Source organism: Tursiops truncatus, chromosome 15 (genome assembly GCF_011762595.2).
Source record: "Tursiops truncatus isolate mTurTru1 chromosome 15, mTurTru1.mat.Y, whole genome shotgun sequence".
NCBI lineage: Eukaryota > Metazoa > Chordata > Mammalia > Artiodactyla > Delphinidae > Tursiops > Tursiops truncatus.
The window spans coordinates 592,251-600,353 of NC_047048.1; the positions used below are offsets into that span (position 1 = coordinate 592,251).

The 8,103-nt window shown below is 61.5% G+C and overlaps 2 protein-coding genes across 24 annotated transcripts in view; both read right to left on the reverse strand.

Annotated features, from left to right (window-relative positions):
* Window positions 1–8,103, reverse strand: part of CHLSN (cholesin) — a 96,671-nt gene that overhangs the window by 9,689 nt on the left and 78,879 nt on the right. The gene's annotated exons all lie outside the window — the stretch shown is intronic.
* LOC117308170 (uncharacterized) overlaps window positions 3,694–8,103 on the reverse strand; it is a 68,900-nt gene continuing 64,490 nt past the window's right edge. The window contains exons 2-4 of one of the 17 annotated variants that reach the window (XM_073791807.1): window positions 6,776–6,852; window positions 6,112–6,191; window positions 3,694–4,188 (exon numbers count right to left, since the gene is read on the reverse strand). The gene's annotated coding sequence lies outside the window, so the exon portion shown is untranslated. Of the gene's footprint in view, window positions 6,853–8,103 lie in introns of all 17 variants that reach the window. The other 16 variants (XM_073791802.1, XM_073791806.1, XM_073791801.1 and 13 more) reach the window with 16 other exon arrangements.

The window sequence follows — 8,103 nt, forward strand, 5'->3', positions numbered from 1 at the left end:
CTTTTCCTAAACCCACTCAGGCCTGGGGGCCCCCGCCCCTCCCGCTGGTACTGCTGGCGGGGGGACAGCCCACGAAAACACCAAGACCATCTGGAAGGAACGCAGGAGTCCACAACCGCAGCCTGTGAGGGCCCTTCTGGGGACCAAGTTTCAGGGAAAGGAGAAGCCTCACCCCCAGAAAGCCCTGCGGACCACAGCCACCCCGGGACTCCCCACAGGCCAGGCCCACTCCTGGGGAAGGCCTGGGGGCAGCAGGGTCAGTGCTGTTAACACGACTGCTCTCTGGAACACAGACCCCATCTCCCCAACTTAGCACAACCATGGGGAACTGACCGCTGGGGTCTCCTCGGAAGCACCACGCCGCGCTGCTGCTCCAGACGAAACACAGGCCCCCCACGAAGTGCGGTGAGAGCTTAAGCTTCAGCACGTAGTCCCCTCTCCAATTAGAGCTCTTCAGGCTATGTCTCAAAGGGCACAAAAACAAGCCAACCCGCGTGCAAGGCCTCTGGCAGATGTGCACCCAAGCTGGTGAGCCACGGCCACCCTGGAGGGCCCCGAGGGACCCTGGAGGACCGCGGTGGAGCCTGGAGGGCCCTGGAGTCCAGGCACAAATTGCATCCACACTGAATGTCTGCACGCGCCGTATTAAGTAACGCAGCACACGGGTGATCAGAGGTGCATTTAGCACTTAAATCCTCACCGGCCTCCGGGCAACACAGGCACTGAGTACGTCCAGGAAATGCACTAAATAAACAACAAAACAAAAGGAAACGTGCTGACTTCTTACGGGAATAGCGACACAGAGAAAACACAACTACATGAAGGAAGCATCCAGCCCCGTGACTCTGGGCAAGAGACACAGAGCAGAAACGGCATGACCTCGATCTGGAAGGTTTCCACGGGCTCACTTCAGGCAGAGAGCCCTCTGCTTTGAAGAAGGACAGGCTCGGGTCCTTCAGGCCAGGAGGCCCATCAGCCCTTGTCCACAAGCAGGGCGCCTGGACCCCTGGCGGGCCTCGTGCTCTGGCCACCGGCCCTGCCCTGCCCCCGAGACAGGCAGTGTCGCCGGTCACACCCCAGCCAGAACCAGAAAGTGAAAACCCACAACCCTGCCCCTATAGGAGGACCCCGGGGAGCCCAGGGGGTCCTGCAACTTCAAGGCACTGGAAGCACCAGCAGAATGTGCAGGGGGAACCCCTCTCCCTCCGTGATCCCTTGAAGCGAGGCTGGCACCGACCACTGGCGCCACAGACTGGACTTCAGTCTCCAGTTCCTTCGTTGAGGACTGGCCAGGAATGCAGATGAAAACGGGACACTCTGGAAGGACGGTCACCGTGGGACCGCTGCCACCACGGGAGGACCCCTTGCCTCGCACCTCCCCAGCCACTTCCGTGATGGGGACAGGCCTGCCCTGCCCCTGCCGGTGACACTACGGGGGTGGGGGGCTGGGGCCAAGATTCAGGGAGTAGCACCACAGCCTCAGTCTCTGGCCTGTGGGCGCGGGGCCATCAGGAGACACTGACAGGGCAGGCGTCCTGCAACGCTCCATCGACCGGGCACAAGTGGCCCCCCGTCCCCACTGCCTTGTGAGGGTGTCCCAGGTTACAAACGGGCCTCTCTTCCAGCCACCTTTTTCCTTCCCTCCAGTCTCAGGGAGCAAAGTCTTCCTCTATGAACCAAGGCTGACCCGGGAGGGTGGGGCAGGCCCGGCACAGGCCCGGGAGGGCACAGAGGGGCCCATCTACTAGATGGGTCGGTTCTCCTTCTCTGGGGTCCTCCTGCACCCCGACCACGTGTCAGGCTTTCTCGAGTTGTGTGTGCATTTGGAGGCGGGCGGTCCTGGGGACCCTTCTGTCCCACTGTGGTTCCCCCCAGGGCCTTTCAGGCCCCACTCTGGGAGGGGCGCCTAGACCACCACGACCTCCCCGACCTCCCGCGTGGGCTCCCACTGGCCCGCATCGGACCCTCTAATCAGCTCCTGCCCAGGGTTCTGAACTGGATTCTCCCGGAGGCCCCAACACACAGGAAGGGGTGGGGGTCTGGCTCTCCACACTGGGGGTCACGGGTCTGTGGGGGAGCCAAGGAAGGAAAGGTCAGCTGGGGTGGCCTGAGACGGGCCATGTTTGGGGGGCCCCTGCTGCCTCGTGCTCACAGGTTACACTACACAGCTGCGGGGGACAGTGTAGCCCGGGAGAGGGTCTCCTGCCTGCAGACCCTCTGGTCCCCCACCAGCTCAGGAGGAGAAGCGCGGGGAGCCAGGCAGTTCTGAGCCCCGTGCTGCCGGGGCTCCGTGCAGGGGCCGTTCTCTCCGCCTCCGAGCTCAGGCCCAGAGCCAGGTCCTGCTCAGCTGGGAGGCAGGGGGGGGGAAGGGGACGACTGACAACGGGATCTCTGATCCTGATGCCAGCAGAGCTGGGGGAGCCCCAGGGGCGTGGGCTCAGAGGGGCCAACACGGTGGGGAGAAGGCAGTGCCCGTCACCCACGTGTTCCTCAGAAGCCTCCTACTTCAAAGAGCATCAGACTCAGCGTCGGGGCCCAGCTTCCCTTCTATCACCCGGCAAGTACCGCTGGGCAGTGGTGGCCGCGGACGTGCTTGAGGAGGGGGCTGCACTTGGCTGGAGCCAGCAGTGCAGGGACCACCCCCCGGTGGGACTTCCCGGCCGGGGTCGGGGGGGGCTGCTCCTTGCTGACCACTGACACACGGGGACAGGGTCATCGGCCAGCCTGCTGACAGCAGAGGCCGGGGTGGGGCCCCTAACCCACCCACTCCGTCCAGGCGAAACCCATCAACCACAGAATTAGGGGACTAGAAAGGTGTGCGTTAAAAATCCTTGCCAATGAAACATAAGCCTGAACCAGGGATGAGCTGTAAGGCGTGACCTGACCCCAGTGGGAGGGCAGGGTTTAGGTTCAAAGTGACCCTGAGGTGGCAGGGGCAGGGGCCCGGGCAGCACAAGCAGTCCAGCCACTCGGCTCAGCTGTCTGTCCACAGGCCAGACAGCGTCCCCAAGGGCACGGCGACTCTCCAGAGGTGGTCAGAGCGCAGGTCCCCGCCAGGCGCCCCCCCCAGAGTGATCCTTAACCACAGGTCTCCGTCCAAACACCGCTGAGGCCAGAAGCACCGGCTTCTCTCCCGGAAGTCCCATGGAGCCGGCTGAACCTTGAAGCGACGGGAGCTCAGGGGTGGAAGGGAGGGCACCTAAGAGGAAACTGGTCCCAGACTTGGCGCCTCCCCAGGCCACACAGCCCCCTCTTCCTTCCGCTTCTGAAGCCAGGCATCCGCGGGCAGGACGCCCAGTCCCCGCCTGCAGCTCCTTTGAGACACCGCTTCAGCTTGAAAACTGAACCTTAATCAGGAGCATTACTGCAATTATTAAAAGTCAAAAGGGAAACTCATGGTAGCCAATCAATTCCTTTTTCCTTTCCTGAAAACGATGAAGAACAAAAGAGAGAGTGTTTCCTATAATATTTAAGTAAAACTTTGTGTTTTGAAATAATTAGACGCAACTTGAAGGGCAACACAGACGCCATGAGCCTTCCCCCCCACAGCTTCCCTGCAGAACAAGAGCAGAAACACACAGGAGACACTAAGATTTTAGTTACAAATTGTTAGATTCTTTAAACGCTCATTCCCCCAACCTGTGAGCGATGCTGAGTTTCCTCTGCTGATTCAGAAATAGAAACAGTGATATGTACCCTCCTCATTTTATTTGCAGTACTCTGATTAAAACTAGACCAATTCCAGGGAGTTCCCTGGTGGCCTAGCGGTTAGGATTCCGGGCTTTCACTGCTGCGGCCCGGGTTCAATCCCCGGTCAGGGGACTGAGATCCCACAAGCCTCGCAGCTCCGCCAAAAAAAACCAACCCAATTCCAAACAACTTCAGAAAGCATGCACACAACGCAGGACGCTGCTCTGATCAACCCAGCGAGCGGCTGGGCCGGGCAAGCAGGGACGCTGCGAGCACTGTGGGCCGTGGGTGACGGGCCCGGTGCCCTGCAGAGCTGCCGCTGCTGCTGCCGGTGCCGGTGCTGAGGCAGACACGGGCTCTGGCCTCAAGGAGCGCACGGCCGGAGGTAAGTGAGCTCCTGGAGGACAGGGACAGCGGCTGCCCCGGGCTGAGCGGCCGTTCAGAGCAGGGCACAGCTCCTCCATCCAGATGCTGCAGACACCAGACGTTTCCAAATGCCTGAACCAGGATACACAAGCACAGGGGCCCACGCTGAAACAGATACCAGATCACAAAATACAGCCTCCGCGCTTCATTACCGTCCCCAGGGCAGATCCACGTGAGGTGACGCTGTGAGAGGTCCCCGTACAGTACATGAGAGCCTGGCCCCGCCCCCGCCCGCCAGGGCCACCGTGGTCTGCTGTCAACACGCACAGCACAAGGAAACGCTCAACCCCAGTGGGTCCCAGAATCAGTGAGATGGAGCCCCCAAGAATCCTGCCCAGCGCCGCCCCGCCTGCAGCCCTGGGCTCTACCACCACACAGCACCTGGGAGGAAGGGCGTCCTTTCCCTGGCCCACGTCTCTCCCCTTCCCAGCCCATCACCCCCTGGTCCCCTTCCACGTGGGTCTTGGACATTATGACGAAACCGTCAGACGCTCTTGGCCAGAAACACACGCGGACCCCGCTGGAGCCCAGCTCCTGGGTTACAGAGGAAGAGGTGAGGGTTTCGAGGGGTGGGGGGGTCGCCACGGCCACGGCCCAGGCGGGGGGCTGTGCCACCGAGGGACGGTGGCCCTTGCGGACAGGCCAGGGCTCTGGGAAAGGTCTTCCACATCAACCGTTTCAAAGCCTGTGGCCTTGGCTGCCGGCAGGACCTGCTCCCCACCTGGGCTGGAGACACTGGCCCTTGTCAGAGACCAGCTTCAGAACAAAAAACTCTGAGCACGGCTGCACGCTCAGCGGGCCGGGGGCATCGGTGACCAGAAGACTTAACTTCTATTCTGCTCCTCTCGTAACCCAAGGATTCAAATGAACGTGTGTTATGTGCCACCGTGCACTTGAAAAGCCAAAAGACACACGAAACACAGATTGGGGTGCCAAAGCCAGGGAGCAGATGACCACCCAGCGCTTCAGCCTGGATGACGGCAGGACTCCTGGCTCTCCCGAGGCCGTGCTGTGATGACCAGCCTATAAAACCCTCTCAAGGTCCCCCAGAACCTCAGCCTGGATGACGGCAGGACTCCTGGCTCTCCCGAGGCCGTGCTGTGATCAGCTTCTCATCTCCTCTGGACGGGGGTCACGGCCAGCAAGGACAGCCTCTCTGCAAGGCCCACACCTGCAAGAGGAGGGGGGGCGGGCAGGACCCCCTCTGGCCTGTAGACAGCAGGAGGCCTGGTTTAACTGCCCTGCGACAGGAACCGTGTTTACAGAGGTCAAATTCGTTTCTGGAAGCAGAAAGTCCTGAGATATTTACTCATTTTACCTTTTCACAGGCTGTCCATCCGTTCCTGCCCTTGGATGGACAATGGAGCAAAGCCAGGCTACAGCTTCAGGGGAGAGCCAGGATGGGGGAGATCCCTCGGCTCCCTTCAGAGGCTGCGGTCTAGGGAGGAGCCGGGGGGAGAGGCCGCAGGGACACGTGGTCAAAGGAGAGCCAAAGCCAGTAGGTGCACGGGCAGGTCAGCACCAGCACGCGAGGCCCAGGGCCTGGACGCGGGAACCTGGTGCACCCAGCACCTCCCCCACCAGGCACCGTGTCCGACAAGCCCGGGCCTGGGGCCTCGGGGGACACAGGCTGAGCTGTGGCCGAGCTGCCGCAGGCCTGTGGGGGAAGGGTGAGGAGCACCCGGCTCAGGTGTAACAGGGGCACCACAGGCTGGGGTCGGGGTGGTCACGTGCTGCTGAGGTGCAGCACGGGGACCTCAGGGCCACTGAGGTCTTAGCTGAGACCCCAGACCCCACGGCAGAGGGGGCAGGAGAACAGAGAAGATGCAGCACATTCCATCAGGGAGAGCTCCAGCCCAGCAGGAACGAAGCTGGTAGGAGGGCCACACGACCTACCCCTCCCCTGGCAGCACTTCCATTTCCAGAGCAGCTACCCTGCTTCCCCATGAGCCCCGGGGCGGGGGTGGGCTGAGGAGGTCCACCGACTCTTCTTACCAGGCATTTATGGGGGGTGGCTTTCGTTGGCTGACTGTTAGCAGGAACCTGGCTCCTACACACCCAGTCTTTAAGGCCTCCTGAGGACAGGAAGAGACTGTCACCCACCCCCACTGCCCACTGGAGACCTTCATTCACAGCCCCAAGGTCTCCCACCAGCAGGCCCAGGACCCCACACCCCCTCCTAGCTGCAGACGGCACAGGCCTTCGTGGCCCCCAGATCCCAAGGGCCACCTGCTCTCACTGCTTCCCAGAATCTCGGCTAAGCTTTTGGGTTGATCTCGCCCATATGCAGGGAGCAAACGGGCCCTGGCTGGTTGGCCTCTGCAGGAGCTCTGATGTCCACGCGCAGCAGGACCAGCCCACGGGCCCTCCTTGGTTCTAGGCAGGAGGATGACGTACAACCCTCCCCATCGCTGTCGCTGCTGAGAGGCCAACACAGGCTTGGGGCCCAGCTGCGCTCTGCACGGTCAACAGCCTAATGTGGACTGTCCCGTTATCGGAAGGCAAAGATCACACAGGGTCTGCTTCGTGTATTCAGAGAAGCTGCCCCCGGCTCTGCAGGCCCCGGCCACGCCCACCTCCTCCCTGCAAGAAGCTGCTTTCCTTCCATCTTTGGAAACGTGTGACTGACCAGGAGTTCAGGCTGCATTTTGTGTGTAACCTGGAAATGCAGTTCCGGGAGATGGACAGCCAGCGTGGGCGGAGCGGAGCGGAACATCAAGCGAACGAGCTGCGAGTCTAGACATAACATTTAACACACAGAGAGCGTAACTTCTAGCAACTTCTGAAAGACTAGCAGACAGTCGTTCCTAATCTGACAGTACTGATCTTGCCATTTTAATGAAAAGCATACCACAAGACCACAAAGACCTCTCTCTCCCCCATACTCGAGGTGGGCCTGGGGCGCCAGGCTTCCCACAGCGTCCGACGCTGCTTCCCTCAAAGCAAAAACAATCCCACTTTTGCTCAAGATTTTCAATTACGTTTTCACCCCGTGTCAACCCAGCAGACTCTGGACTGCCTTCCCCAGCGGCTTCTGCGCCTTGCGTCCTTGGGAGAGAAAACTGCACGGCCGGGCACAGAGTGGATATACCCGTTTGGGGCCGCGTCCTAACCCACCTCCACCGCGGGCCTTACAGGGGCCCAGCTGCCCTCCAGCCCCACAGGCACCAGGCTGCAGGCTCTTCAGGCAACAAAACGAAACAAAACATGTTAGTGGCTCCAAAAGAAGGAAACAGGAAAATCCAAAGGCTTCGTTAAACGTGCATGCAGCGCCGCACGCTGTCAGCTCCATCCGCTGTTAAGTGTAACTTCCAAAGTCATTTCATCACACTAGGAAAATACCCCCACACTTTGTAAGAATTCCTGAGCGTAACAGTGAATTAAAAAACTAAACACTCACATTGCCAAGCAAAGAGCTACGCACACCCAGGGAACTTCCCAAGCAAAATGGTAGATGCCCTGGTGGGTTCCGCCCCCAAGCCCTGACACTCAATGCGCTCTGTGGCGGAGGACCTTGCAGGGCTAAGGCCTCCGGCTATAAAGGCCCCGAAGGCGGGTCGCCAACGGTGATGACAGCCCAGCCTGGGGGAGGGGGCAGCGACGTGGTCCAGACCGCTCCCCGTTCTTACAGAGAGAAGGTGGGGCCGGCAGAGTCCAGGGAACTGGCGTGGGTCCCGGGATGGAAGAAGCAGCCCACGGTCGGCGGGCACCCAAGGCCTCGACCGGGGAGAGGGAGGCGCGTCGAGTCGCGTCTCAGAGCCCCGGCCCCACGCAGCCTGTCCGCGGTTCAGGACCCCGGGCCCGGAAGGCGGGGCGCTCCGGACCCTCTCGTCTGGAAGCGGGACTAGGCGGGCCGGGCCCCTCCTCCTCCCCGCCCCCACCCCGGTTTCGGGTCTCCAGGGCGCCGCCGAGACCCCGCCCCGCCCTGCAGCACGGACCCCCGCGCCCCCCAGCCCCCACGGCCCGCTCCCGGCCCGGCGCACTGAC